This window comes from Python bivittatus, unplaced genomic scaffold, assembly GCF_059951505.1.
Source record: "Python bivittatus isolate LINGU-HERP-01145 unplaced genomic scaffold, Pbiv_v1 ctg000410_np1212, whole genome shotgun sequence".
Taxonomy (NCBI): domain Eukaryota; kingdom Metazoa; phylum Chordata; class Lepidosauria; order Squamata; family Pythonidae; genus Python; species Python bivittatus.
The window spans coordinates 4,745,671-4,761,129 of NW_028277067.1; the positions used below are offsets into that span (position 1 = coordinate 4,745,671).

Here is a 15,459-nt window from a genome sequence, read left to right on the forward strand (position 1 = left end):
TGCCTCTGTGAATTGTTCATTTTTAATTCTATTTGTAAGCCTATATGATCCATCACTTACCTGTGACTCATACTATTACAATGCTAGAAATACATAACGAAATTTGTAAAAAAAAAAAAAAAAGGTTCAAGAGTAAAGAACACAAACTGAGAAATTCCAAGCTACACCAAGGCCCTGATCCTGTTTAAATAGTTCAGTGGTGGTTGGTAAATTGCCTATACTAGGGAATGTACAACACTACAATTTCAGTGTTATAAAGTGTCTCTGCAACTCATGCACAGAGCTGTGTGTGTGCTGTACATTTATAAAAATTAATTTCTGCACTGAAGAAAGGTAAATTTAGAGATGGTCTAAATCATACAGTTGAAACAGTATTGGCATATTTTATTTTTCATTATTTACAATTGTGTGGTTCCTGTTTTGCTAGTCATAAGAGAAGAACAAGGAGACGGCATTTGGTTCCCTTTCCTAATTACTGGAAACTTTGTTCAAGCCTTTCAAAATGTCAAGCTATGCCCACCTCTCATACATTTAAAGTCATTATTTTAAAAATCACTAAAAGGGGAGAAAAGAAAATGAAAAGGGGAGGGGGGAGTTTGACATAGAATAAGTTCTGTGTGTATTCATTCTTAAATTATATCTTGCATGTAGAAAAGTGGGCTGTCTTTATTTGCTAAGAATTCATAAATTCATCAGTTCTGACAACCTCCAAATGATACAGTGCAATCATATACATATTTGTGCAGAAACCACATTGCATTTAATAGAATTCCAGCCTTTGATCTTGATTAATGCTACAGGTTTGTGAATGCTTGCTTACAATTAACATTTTAGCAGCAGTTAATAAACTGCAAACTAATTCATAATATTAAATTCAAAATGTCTCCATTGAAGTACCAAAGCAAAATATTCAGAAGATTGAAATGCAGAAGTTAATTAATCCAGCTATTTGCATATATGGTATTTCCTTTTGCAACCACAAGGACTAGGAACATGCTTTTTTTAATGAATGAAAAACAGTTTCAAGAAGTGCAAATCTGCATACATGACTTTAATTCCAGGGAAAGCCCTTCCTGTATCTTTCACATCATGTCACTACTGTACATTGATACTCATTTGCTGGTAGAACAGCATCCTGCTGTCGCTGCTTCAATATTGGGTCATTGTGCCAATTAATATATATTTCATAAGCAAAATTTTAATTCAAATTTCCTGCTATCAAATTTGTGCTTCCTTGGTTCAGTGTAAAGAATGCTATATGCTGTACATTTTTGTATGCTATACTTTTCTGAATGGTCTTCCTTTAAACAATATTTCATTTTTAACCCTCAAATTTCCATGACATATACCACAAGCACACACACACACGCTTGTATATATGGATATCTCTATGTAGATATATAAACATGCAAACATAAATGTAAACAACAGAATATCATTTGTCCTTTGAAATTTTATGAAATTTTATGTAGAATTTTTTTAAACAGGAAATTGGCAGTATAGGGAGCCTTCCATGGGCTTGGCTAACATCAATGAGTTATCCGTCATTTATAGATTTGAACTGCAAAACTAATATTGCTGTAATGAGGACTACAGAGCACATTACCAACATCTGGCATCAAATAACAAAAGATTAACCAGTGTTCCTCTTTTTGAGTACTCATTACAACATTAACAACAATTAGACTTCTTTCTTCTCCCATTTGGTAGGACTTCTACTCAACTCCCCCTAAGAAGATTGCTCCCATATTTCTGTTTCTTGTCTTTCCTGCACAGGTGCATGTGATTAAAATATGCTTGTTTCTTCTCACAGAACTGGAATAATTCACTCCTCGTGGGTGAAAGTAGGAACTATTTGGTGGTAGTGGTGATGGCAGTGGTATGTGTGCTTGTGTGTGTGCTATGTGCCCATTTTTCTTGCACTGTGCTATGGTGACAGTATGATAGTACACTCATACATTTAATCTCCAACCAAATGTCCATGGGAAAATCCACATTTCCATACAGAACAGGACCCAGTTTTAAAACAACATACAGGGTCATCTCCACAATCTATCATACATGGATGAAAAAATCATGTTTATATGTCCTTCACATTTTTATTTAGTCAGTTTCCATCTTGACAGCATTTTCAATCTCTTAATGATATATCTAAAGCAAATTGCTCCAAATCTTGGGCACTCCATATCTTTTGGAGTGCAAGTCCAATTATCTCCAACTAGAGTCAGTCAGTGGGCTTGTTAGTTGTTATGAAAGATGTAGCCCAACACATCTGAAGGACACTAGGCCAGGGAATGCTACCCGAAGTACAAAGAACAACACAACCCATCATTCAAGCATACTGGTTCATCTCGAGCAATTAAAATGTGAAAATTAAGCGAATTCCCTCAAAGACACATGAACAAATCAGATTTGTTCAACAGAAATTACTTCTAGGTTTAAAGAGATCTGCAGAGAAGACAAAATATATACAACCTTTAAGGAGGCCATACAATTTTGTAGGTGGACCTAAAGCTCATGTGGCCCTTAGTGTTCCACTTACTGTTATCATTTTTAAGGCACAATTCTGTTAATAGTCCTAATAGCCCTAACCCTACATAAATGCTGATTTTGCCTCCAGAATGAAGTTGCCTACACAACCGTTTGCTAGATCTGTTTCAGTTACTGGACCAGTTCATACATATATGTATTGCTTGAGGGTTGTATGCTTAGTGCTGCTGGTACATGAGGACCAACTTCACTAACCAATATGAAAATGTTATTCTGCAGCTTAGACGTGTGCCAACTTATTTGCACACGTAAAGCAAGCAAGCCTGAAACCTTCCAGTGTCAAGCCTGCATGTTTGATTCAGCCAACCTATGGCACTTTAAGTTTTCTATGGGCATAGAATTTGCAACAATTTAGTTTAGAATACCTTCCCATTAGAATTCAAACACTTTTTGCTGATGTTTGACTGCAATCTTTGATGAACATGTATAAATCTGAATGTTTGCAGAAGTTCTGAAACAGTTCTGATCTATGCAGTAGAAAATTGTTTTACTCTTGTTCTTTTTTATCCTTGCCTCAGTATCATGGCTCTGTAAAACCCTTAGTATTTATATTTGTTTTTTTTTAATGGTACAAAACAGTGACATTATCATTAATAGACTCTGCAGTCATTAAGATATGCCTATATTGTTCTTGTGCCCATATCTGGCTAAGAAATACAGTATCTGGCTGACTGGGAGGTGGAGCCTTGGAGCAAGGGGTGGAGCATGGTAGCATAGAGCAAAGAACATGACCTGGCTTTTTTTGAGCCAAATATAAAAATAATGATATGGTCCTTGGTTTTGACCCCTTACTCTGAGATTTCCCTTAGAGACCCAGGGAAGGAGGCTCAAATCTTGAAATTTCAGACCAGACCCTGAAGGCTGAAAGAACACAGCTTGTGGAAGGCCTCCAAGTGAGTTTTTGCTGAACTTTGACTGAAATTGGAACTACGCTGAGCAGCTATCTGGTTGGGTGGGAGGGTGGCTAGCTCCTAGTCCATGCTTTTAATCATTATGCTACATGAGCTGTCTTGATTGTATCTATCTGAATTAAGCTGCTTTAACAACAACAACAACAACTTATTTTTTTTCCAACTGCAGGTTAAATTCTTGGATATTGGCTAAAAGATATCTACTTTCAGCAAGCAGTCCAGGAAGCATGCAAGTTCCTGCTCTTCAGGAAAAGGAGAACCAAACTTTGTAAGTAATTGCATTCTATAGGCCAATACATTACAGTTCAGTATTACCTATAGTGGTTACTGCATTGGCTCCAGATGAATGAGGTCTTATTTTTCTGCCTTGCTACACTTTCTGGGTTATTGATAGCATTCTGGTATGGAAACATCCCCTAGTTGAGTCCATAATTCCAGATCAAGCCATTGAGGCAAGCTATGCAGTGTGTGGGGAAGTTGTCAGGGATTAAATAACTTCAAAACAAGGGTGGCAGCGTTGGGTGAAGTTTTACAAAAGCATATATATGTATGTATATGTGTGTGTGTGTGTGTGTGTGTGTGTGTGTATATATATATATATATATATATATATATATATTATAGTACTGTATGCATCTATATGGGTAGAAAATGCATCTAGAGATTCTGCCAGGTTTCTTTTTAATAATGCTTTTGGCATCACCCACTTATTGAGCAAAATAAGAGTGCATCCCAGTCTTTTCCTGCAATTGCCATGGTATCACTTCTAAATTAATATAGAAACCTTGAGCTGGATTTGTTCTCTGCAGCCAGTGAAGGATCATGACTAAGAAATGGAGCTGTGAACAAGAGTTCTTTGCTGAGATTTTGTTTCTGCCATAAACTTATTGAATAGCCTTTGACAAATCACTGTTCTCCATTTCTTATTATCTCAGCTATAGTAAAACAAACACCTTTGTCAAGTCATAATTTTTAATTTTTTTTAAAAAAATTATTTATTTCAATTGTATATTGCCAAGTCTCCCAGGGACTACCAGTAGCATACAGTATACAATTGCAATATCCATCACCTACATATCCACAGTAAAAATTAAATAACTCAATATTATAAAATATAATCTTGATGGATCATACAATACAATAGAAAAAGAAAAGAAAAAGACGTAATAATATGATTTCCTTAGTTTTGGCTCTGCAAACTGAACCATTGTGGTTTTAAACTGTTATTTATAGCATAGCATAATGCATATACCAGGACCCTATAGTTTATTCAGAAAGCTATGTTTAAAACAACCATGGCTTAATAGATTATATGAATCCCATCAGCGATTTTAGGTTGATATGTAATAGTATTGGTGGCAAGAAAACAAATATCTTGAGGAAGGAAGACTAATAGTACCTCAGCATTGCTCCTGCATTTGACCTTCCAGGTGAGACAGAAACACCATGTTCCAGTTCATAACCTAAAGAATATTATTCAAAGCTTACTAGTCCAGTTGTGTTCAAGCTGTTGAGCAATTAGCAAAATTACATTTCCTCCTGACACAGATAATCTATTAGGATTACTAAAATAGTTGCTCTGCTATAACCAAGCCCAGACTTAAATTGAAAGGGATGAACTGGTTTTATCAAAGGCGGCCTAAAGTTGCAAGGCAGCCACCTAATCAAATATTTTGCCCAAGAAAAGGAAGACATTTGCAATTACAGTCAGCTGTGTTCAAGCAAGTACTTTCCACAACTATCTTTTTAAAGGCCCCTGAGACCCTTTCTTTTGAGAAGGGAAGTCCTGGACCTAGCTGCTGCTCACTCTCCTAGCCATTGCCTGGGATACTATAACAATCCAAATAGGTAAGAGTTTAGCAAATTTGGTCATATCTAAGTATTGTGTTCATGTCCTTAGTTCACAATAATCATAACTCACTCCATTAAAAAGATAGATAATTCTTTGGGTATATAATTTGACCACTTGAATCCAAGTAGATATCAGCAATTTTATTGAGATGAGATGATTGGTAACTTACAAGTTTTCCTACAAATTGTAATAAGCTCCTGATTGGAGGAAAACTATGCTGGCAGCATGCAGTGAATGCAGTGGTGGTGAAGGTAGCAGGCTGCCATGACCATTGCTACTTGGCTTGATAATATGTTTAGGCAGATTGACTCAACGATGTCATGCATTCCAGACATTTCTCAGCTTGCTTCAGTGTTTCCATTGGAGCTGAATGGGTCTGCCTGGTGGAAGAGGGCACTTTGGAGAAATAGTGCTTAGTGCTGGAGCCATTTCTGCATCCAACAGAGAAGAAGAGGGGTAAGTAACCTGATGTCCTCTGGATGTTTTGATCTGCAACCCTCATAAACCCTTACCATGCTGGCTGGGACTGATAGTTCATGTTTGAACAACCCCATGTTGGTCAGTAGAGCTAAAGACATGCAATTAGAACAGGAGTTTAGAGCTTCAAGACTTCATATAACTCCGTGAACTAATTGGAAGTATACAATTGAATCTTCCTTCCTTCCTTCCTTCCTTCCTTCCTTCCTTCCTTCCTTCCTTCCTTCCTTCCTTCCTTCCTTCCTTCCTTCCTCTCTCTCTCTCTCTCTCTCTCTCTCTTTCTTTCTTTCTTTCTTTCTTTCTTTCTTTCTTTCTTTCTTTCTTTCTTTCTTTCTTTCTTTCTTTCTTTCTTTCTTTCTTTTATAAATTATTTATTGAACATTTTAAAGAATGTCTGAACAAGTACAAAAGAGAACATGAAATAAGAATAAAAGAATATAATACAAATAAATAAACCAGGGATTTTAAAATGTCATCAAGGTTATAGTTTTCTACTATACTATTGTTTAGTTGTAAATAGTTAAATAAGTTGTATATATTATATCATGTCAAAGGATTAACAATAACTTTTAAACTTAAGCTACAAAAGAACATCAAGAACCATGGTCAACACAATATATATCATACATTGGAATTATATACTGTAACAAATTCAGTCCGTATTACTAAAAAATTGTTCTGATTTAGGTATCTCATAAAATTGAAATATAGATACTGTGCACAAGTAAACCCAATTTTTGGATATGGTAGCAAACTATGTATTAGATTATAATCTAAGAATGGTCTCCAGTTTGAGCTGAAATCTGTGTTAGATTTGCTTTTGTTATGAAGATATTCTAGACATTGAAGCTTATTTCCACAATTTAGTTAGGCATTCTTGAAGGGATCAGATTACTTTTCCAGTAAGTAACATAGTACCCTTGCAGCAGTACCCTTTATGGTATATAAAGTTAATTCAGTATACTTTGAGGGGATGTATATGGTTTGGTAAAGTTATAGGAATTCAATTTTTAAATTTTGTTTCATTCCAGTACAAATTGTTTTCCAGAATTGTTCAGCTTTATGGCATTGCCACCAAATATGAAAAAATTATCCAACCTGCTTATTTTGGTTCCAGCAGTTTTTTGAAAATAAATTGTCCATTTTAGCAATCAAACTGGGTGATACATCTACAATAACACATCTTATATCCATTTTCTCTGAGTACAAGTTTGAAGTTTAACATTCTTATTCTACTGAAATTCCAATTCTTGCATCTCCATTACTGCATCCATTTAAACATACAGTCTTCACTTGTTCAGATTCTGAATCATACTGCAGTAGCACTCTATAAATATGACCCAATAAATGTTCTGAGTTATATATTACAGGTTTTTAAAATTCAGTCAACTTTTTCAGCATCCCCCCTTGTTTCTACAATTCTTTTAATACTATGCTACCTATTTGAAAATTCTAACATGAATCAGGTAAACTGGACCATAGTTAACTAAGAGTTTCAGATGATTTTATCTTTCTCTTATTAATAACTAAATCTTGCAATGTGGACAAATTATTAGCTCTCTACTGAATAAATTTCTTGGCACTTTCCTCCTCATAAAAATAAACATGTAATAATGATGTGAGTGGGGAGAGATCTGGACCGATCATTTTCCTGTTTTTATCCCAATATATTATTTATTATTGCATGATCTCCTATAGATTGTTTGTTATTGTATATGTCCCATCCCGTCTATAGATGTAACTGAGCCAAAAGGAGGTACAGTCCACTTTGAAATCCATGTTAAGCAGCTAGCATTGTAATACAATTGAAAGTTCAGAACCACTAATCCACCTCACTCTTTTGAGTCCTACAGAATTTTGAATTTAATCCTTGATTTTTTTATTGGACCATATGTAGTTCAGTATTTGCTTATGCCAATCACTTAATATCTTATTTTCAATATGTACTAGAACAATATGTACTAGAACCATTTAAGTGTTGGTGAAATATTCATTTTAATGGCTGCAGTTCTACTCAGCCAAGACAAATCTAATTTTTTTCCATCTGGAGATATTTCCTGTTATATTTTCCTAACTCAATAGGTAGTTTTTAAAAAAAAAAAATCCTTATTTTTGGTCATATAAATTCCTAAGTATTTAACCTTTTTTACAGCAATGTTGAACCTCAATACTAAGTTCAAATATTGCTTTTCTTCCTCTGCTAAATTTCATGTCAACATTTGGGTTTTTTCTTTATTAATCCCATAAGCTAGCACAAGTCCATATTGCTCTATACATTCCATTAACAGGACTGAAGAGTGTTTTAGTTGGGTAACTGTAAGTACAACTTTGTCAACATATAATTTCAATTTATGTTCTTGAGTTGCCAACTTAACATTTCAGGAGTTTTCCTTATGTTTTTTCATTGCTAATGGTTCTCATGCCAATAAAAATAAAGAAGGCGAAAAGGGGCAACCTTGTCGTGTTCCATTTGGTGCGTTGTGTTGTTATGATAAAAAGCTGTTTACTATTATCTTGGTTTTCTGTTCTTTATAAATGCTCTGCATGCATTTGTTAGAATGAATGCCCAAATCCAGGACCAACCCTGGAGTTGGATGAATTGGACTCCCACCCAAGAGCCAAGCTAAAGGCGATGCCAAGCTGAGCTCACCGGATTGGTATTTGTTGAGTGCACTGGCCATAGTAGGCTTAGACAAAAGAGAGGCAAACGTGCAATCCCAGAATGGACTGCTCAGGAACAGTTCCCACTGAACTCCATATAGCTTTTTCCAGGTTAAGTGGACAGCTATCTAACACACACACATATGCGTGTGCACACACACACACACACATGCATATACATGCGCACACATGCATACTATTAATTATGAAAATTAGCTCCCAGCAATTCATTTGACAGTGTAGTTCTATTTCAATATCTAGTCTGTTGACATTTGTTTTGGACAAAAATCTGAATGGATTCTTTAAATGGACTTTGTCAAGCAATAAAAGTTTGTCAAACACCACAAACCAAATAAACTCTAACAGTAAATGTTTAAAGGCTGTAAGACATCAATTTTAAAACTCTATATTTTAAAAATCAGGAACTGTTACATTCAACTCTTATTTTTAAACACAAGACACAGCATATTGTTCACATTACAAAGAAAAAAGAGCAAACCCCAAACCATATGCCTTAAATCCACTAATGCAATTTTCCATTCAAAAGCAAATTTTATCAAAGCTATTAATCTATCTTGACTAAATAACAAACAGCAGGTAAGATTACATATCAGCATAGTTTGATAGGCTCTAGGCAAAATAACAGTACTTTCACCTGTGTTGGAAGCTCTTGGCCTTCTTATGCTGCTATGTTTTACAATCTTGCATAGGCCACAATTTTGCAAATGCAAAATTGATTCTTGGATGAGAATGAGGGTGGCTCTGAAGGCACCCTTTGCCTTCAATGCTATTTTTCCAAGGGCTAGTCCTGCTCAAATCTAGAATCAAAGCAAGCTACTTTGAAGTGATTTAATTTGATGCTACACTGACCGATGACTTGCAGGCATTGTTAGTAAGTATATCTTTGTTCTTTTACAGTGAGTAAAATAACTGCAACTATTCCTTACTTGGCTAATCTGGCAACAAGTAGCCATGCCTTGATTGCGTAATAACTAGACTATAGCAGTCTAGACTATAGCAGACTAATAGCAGGTCCAATTTACAGAACTCATAAGTTCTATGAGTTGGACCTTGAACATCACAAAGAAACTTCCTGATATAGCAAAATTCAGCAGCTAGGCTTTTTATTAGGGTATGGAGTCATAATTGTACTGTGCCCATACTAAATATTTGCACTGGTTGCTAATTGCTTTCCAGGTTCAAGGAGAAGCCCATCTAAAGATTACCTAGTTGGAAGAAACATACTTGTTGTTCATACAAGAAAGGGCCTTCTCCTGTATTTCTCAAACTCTTCCTTTGGAGCTGTGATGGATCTCATTCTCTGTTTTCACAGTGGTGCCAGGATGCCCTTTAAAAATTTTTAATTGAAAAATGTAGCTTTTAGCCTTTTCATTGTTTTAATATTGGTTTTATTATTTAAAGCCAGACTTTAAATAATCATTTTAAAATTATATATGCTTTGTCATCCCAGATATAAAGGATAAAACAATAAATCATTGTAAATCAATCAAAATGTTAAACAATGCAATATCAAACATATTTAGCTGGCAATGAGATGGGTATTTTCCTGACTATTTCATTGCTAGCCACCTCTAAAAACTATCGATATTGCTTGGCTTGCATGCTCTGTGAAGTTCACTGAACAAACAAAAAATATCTTAATGGAGAGGTTGGTCCACAGTGAGAAGACTCTTCTTATCCCCATTACTGAATGAACATCAGCAGGACATAGCGGAGTATGCAGGCAGAGAATAGAGTAGACAAGACTAGGTAGGCTGGATGGAAGAACTTTCTCATAGGAATGTACTTATTTCAGGTTTCCTGTTTGTAATCTCTGCATCCTTGTTGAACTGTAATTTTTGAATTGTGTTTTTAATTACAGCATGCTGCATTTTATTTATCACTGTTCAACTGCCCTTAACATCCACCATTTTTTCTTGGAAAGACAGCGTTATAACAAGGAAGGAAGGAAGGAGGGAAGGATCTTAAACTGTTTTTCATTTAAAATAATTCCCTTTTTTTAACAGTTGAAACGTTATTTAACAATAATGCATCATATACAGGTGTGTGTGTGTGTGTATGTGTGTGTGTGTGTATGTGTGTGTGTGTGTGTGTGTGTATATATATATATATATATATATATATATATATATATTCATTTCCCTCTTTTAAAAGGTACATCAGTACTCTGCTTGTTTTATTATTATTTTTAGTCTTATTAAAATCCTTTTATTTAAAACAAAGGTGTATTTGCAAATGGGGCCTGGTTGGGAAGGTCAAGGCAAAACAACTGGAGTAGGAAATAGACCAAAGCATATCTCATGTATACTTTCATATAAACCTGAGCACAGATTCCATAACTGCACTGCTTGATGGCCTTGGACACCTGAACCATACCTGACAAGTTGTTCTTTCTGTGGGTATTCAAGTCCCACAGAAAAAAAGTTTGGTGTTTCTCAGTGGATGCTTTTTCTTCTTCAGAGAATTGAAAGCAGTTGCTTGTATGTTCTAGTCTCCCCAATATTGCCTTTAATTTTGACAGAATTTAAAAGAACTTCTTTTAAAAACCTGCAACACCCCTTCTGATAAAAGCAGCACTGAGATGGGAATGATCTCTTTTCTTTCTTTTTTTAAAAAATACGGTAGGGAAAGCAGGCAGAGTGTGGCTTCTGGAATTCTTTCCAACCCCTTTACCAGCAATGGCCACAGGAGGTGTTTCTATTTTCTTCAATGTGTAACATCTTTGTGTGTGTGTGTATGTGGTTTCTGCTCTCCCCTGGTGTTAAATCTGTGTGTATTTGCCTGTTTGAATGTGGACCCACAAGGGTGCATTGAGGTAGGACCAGATTTAGGCCAACTGATGCCCTAAGCACAGCCCAACAATGGCGTCCCTCAACAGAAGCGAAACTTTTATGTCATGAGATGGAAACAAATATGATATCTGATGACACCTTCCAACCAAACTTTTAAACTTTTAGTCACTCACCATGCCAAAGAAAACATTTTTTTTTTTTTTTAGCAATGCAGATTAAAGTCAAACACGGAAGATAAGGACAATTACCAAAAAATTGATTAAAGTCATCTGTGGTAGTGAAAGAGTTAAGGGCAGGATAGCTAAGGGAAAAAACTCTGTGGTGCCCCCCTCCCCTCGGGGCCCTAAGCACTGGCTTACTTTGCTTAAGGGTTAATCTAGGGCTACATTGAGGGATTTTTTTCTGAAATGTTTTCCTCCACAGTCCCTTGCCAGAACCAACCCATTTGCAAACTGATTCTTTTGCTTTTGTGGTTTTTCTCCCCACATCAAACTAGGTCCTATTCTTCTCAGTTTTCAGAGAATTATTTGGCTGGCAAATGGATGGATAGACAGAGCCTTGAGCCTCTTTATATACTTCCTGCTCTAACTTTAGTGTTAAGGAAGGACGCTAGATGGCATTCTAATCAAAGGCAAAAAAGGGCGACGATGTAAATGTTCTTTCCCAATCCAGCCCATGGCTATCTCATAGCTATGAAAGCCCCATGCGTCTATGTGTGTTTTTGTATATATGAGAGAATGAGCATTTATGCATGTCTGCACAATGGTATACATTCTCATCAAGCTTTTTATATAAGGAGAGCCACAGAGTAGACAGAAGAAGGAAAGGGTAGATCTAGTTTTGTGATTGAGTATTCTAGCTTTTATTCAAAGTAAGTGGCTTAGGGAGGGCACTTCAGTCACAACAGTTTAGGGATGGGGTGTTGAAATAATATATCCAAATCATTTCTGGATTCCCTGCTGCCATTCACATATCTCCCAGATCTGCCCAGATTAACAAGTCAGTTCAGGATTAGTCAGATCTGAAGTACATCCATAATTTATACTCCTGTCCTGAATACAATTAGAAAGCCAGTATAATAAGAGTGGTTACCGGGTGAGATTATGGCAGATTGAGATTACACATAGACCTTCCTTAGCAATTGCATTGTTCAGTGACTGTTCACAGTTACGGCAGTGATGAAAAAGTAACTTTACGACTAATCCTTGCATTTACAACCTTCACAGGCCTGTAAAGCAAAGGAAAGCAGAAATAAGATCATAAGCACAGTTGTGGTTCCATTAACAATCGCTTCACTTAACAACCAAGTTGCCAGTCCAATTGGGGTTGCTGAACGAGGACTACCTATATGGCACTGTTGTTACCATTGAGGTTATTAAAGGTTTCTAAAAGAGTGATGTACTTTGTGCATAGAACCAAAAATGAGTTCATTAGATGGTTCACCAGAATCAGCAATTTGCAGGTAGCAGTGATAGAATTAGTTCTGAGCTGATGAACCAATGATGTTCCTGTGAGTGGTCTTCATCAATCCAGACTCTTTCAGCTGTCTGGGTTCATGCAGGTCAGGGTTGTGAAACCTGTGAGTTTCAGATATTCTTTGACTCCATCTCCCATCAGCCACAGCCATCACCGTTTTATTTGTTAGATTTATATTTTGAGTTTTTATCCAGAAGTTCAAGAGACTTCATTTTGACAACTGCCTAATTACATGGCCTGGCCTGAGATGGAATGACTAGTCGAAAACAAGTGGATTTTTTTCTTTTTTCTTTTTTAATAATTTTTATTAAAAGATTTTTTACAATAATAAAAGACAAACATACAGTATACATTTATGGAAAAGAAAAAGAGTGAAGACAGACAAGTAAGTGAAAAAAGAAAGTAAACAGAGAAAAAGAAAAGAAAAAAAATATATAAAGAAGAGGCTTCCAATCTTCTTTACAGCAGTTACAAATGAATTTATCATCTATCCTCCCTCTTTAAGATTGCATCATAATTCTCTTCTTCCCACATTCTGCCCTTTCCAAGTGATTTTCCATAATTGACAGTATACTTGAACATGAGTCTCGCAATTCTGTGCAATACCTTAATATCACTACACCATCATGGATCGTGATCATAGCTGATGGAAGCTGTCGCCAATTGTGGAGAGAGTCACTCTTTGGAGAGACACAGTTTCCCAATTTAGATTCAGTTTATCACCGTTGGTTCTGCTCTTCTTCCCCAGGTTAAGAGTTGAGGACATTTACCAGGGGTGGTGCTAGTAGTAATTGCTGAAAGCATACAATATTGCCACTTATACAGTTGAAGATCTTTAAATTTTATCATGCTGAGTTTCTTAGTCTGCTTCTGGCTGTTTTAGAGTGCTTATTGTTCTGTCTTAACTAAGTCTTGTTTTTAATATTTGTTATTAATAGTTTTAGTTTTAATTTTTTACTAACTTAAAAATGGTTACTTTGATGGAATACTGGAATAGAAATATTAAAAAAATTAAGAAATGGATGATTAATCTATCTCTCTGAAATGTGATAAAGAGAAACACTGCATAAATTAAATATAAAAATACATTACACAATTACTGTAAACATAAGCCTGAATAACAAAAGTACTGTACAAAATACTGCTGTGCAATAAAATAAATGCAGATCTTTAAAGATGGGTAGTTGGTTGGTTTCCTCTTCATGCCAACTGGCATTTTTCTTTTAGACACAAGAGGGCAGCTCATGCCAATAAAACTTCCAAGCATTTCCATAGGAAATACTATTCTGGCATCTCACTTTTGGGTTATCATGTCTTGTTAACCCCATCGGACCTCTCTTTTGGTTTCATTTCCTCTTACCATTTGAGGAAGGAAGATATTTGCAGCCAAAGTTGTCTGGATAGGTTCTTGAAGAAACATTATGTATCCAAAGTCACTCTTCCTTGTTCACTAAAATGGAAGGAAACAAAAAGAGAGAGAAAGAGAGGGAGAGGGGAGGAAGGAAGGAAGAAGGAAGGAAGGAAGGAAAAAACCATTCTAGTTTCTGCTGCACAGGGCTAAAAAATCTTTCCCACTTTCTTAGTTTTACATTAAGGAAAATCCAAACTGGCCAAACAACTCCAATTACATTCTGCAGAGTATGAAGAACAATATGGTTTGTGCATGTCAGCTGATTATATAGAGTGCCGTGTTCGTAGCATTTAATATGGGCTGGGTTCACATCAGCTAAGTCCAAGTCAAACAAAACACATTATGGCTTAGCACGCCATGTGAACAGTCTGTCTTAACCAAAGCAAAACAGAAATAGATAGGTCCTTGCCATCACAGAGCTTACAGACTAAGACTGACAATGGAAAAGATAACAAATGGAGAGCAAGAGGGATAAGAATGGACCTATGTGATGAAATGGAATAAAACATACTTAATATTTATATCCTTATATTCATCAAAATGAATAAGTGTAGAGTCTGTGAGAGCTCAACGTGGGAAGTGTTGCCCATAGCAGCCTTTCTGTTAAGTATCCTATATGAGCTGGGCCCAGCCCCTTTCAGATCTTTCCGTGCAGAACTACAACATTCATGATAATAGCCCTTGCTGTCTTGAGAACCACAATTACAAGAAGTATCTAACTGCATCCAGTTAAACCCAAATAAAAACACAACACAGCAAGATGAATGCCTGAAATTGAGAGGGGATGGGGTGGGTGAAACTAGATGAAGAAGTATGGACATGGTCTGCAGGCCCCATCTTTTTTCCTACTTTCAACTCTCAAACTTCCCTTGAGTGTGAAGATGGGTAGTAATTGTGTAACTGGCTAATGAATGCATGCTAAATAGTGGTTTGAGGATGGATTTGAAGAAAGATGGAAAAGTTGGCATGACATATGGGTTCACAGAAAGCCAAGTGAGGATGCTTCTCAGACTGGAAGTCATAAGACTTTCCAGCACCTAAGGGTAATGGGGTTGGTGGAGGGAAGATTGTAGGAAGGATTCTAATGGGGAATAAAAAGGATCCCTTTGTGTTGAAAGCTCCTTGATCCCCTATTTTGCATCCAGGACAGATCTCACCTATTATTCTTTTTTTTTCTGCTATATAAACTGGGTGCTCTTTCCCTCCCCACCCCCAGCCCTCTTTCTGTATTGACCACATTTTAGTTTCTAGCTGAATAACTTTAGTCCGATGAAAGCCAAAAGAGTTACCAGATGGAGATATATCTGT

The 15,459-nt window shown here is 36.1% G+C and overlaps 1 protein-coding gene across 3 annotated transcripts in view; it reads left to right on the forward strand.

Moving 5' to 3' along the window:
* The window catches only part of CDK12 (cyclin dependent kinase 12), an 84,744-nt gene that overhangs the window by 36,254 nt on the left and 33,031 nt on the right, over positions 1–15,459 (forward strand). For all 3 annotated transcript variants that reach the window (XR_015796609.1, XR_015796610.1, XR_003084256.2), the window contains exons 14-15: positions 3,631–3,729; positions 5,645–5,769. The gene's annotated coding sequence lies outside the window, so the exon portion shown is untranslated. The remainder of the gene's footprint in view (positions 1–3,630; positions 3,730–5,644; positions 5,770–15,459) is intronic.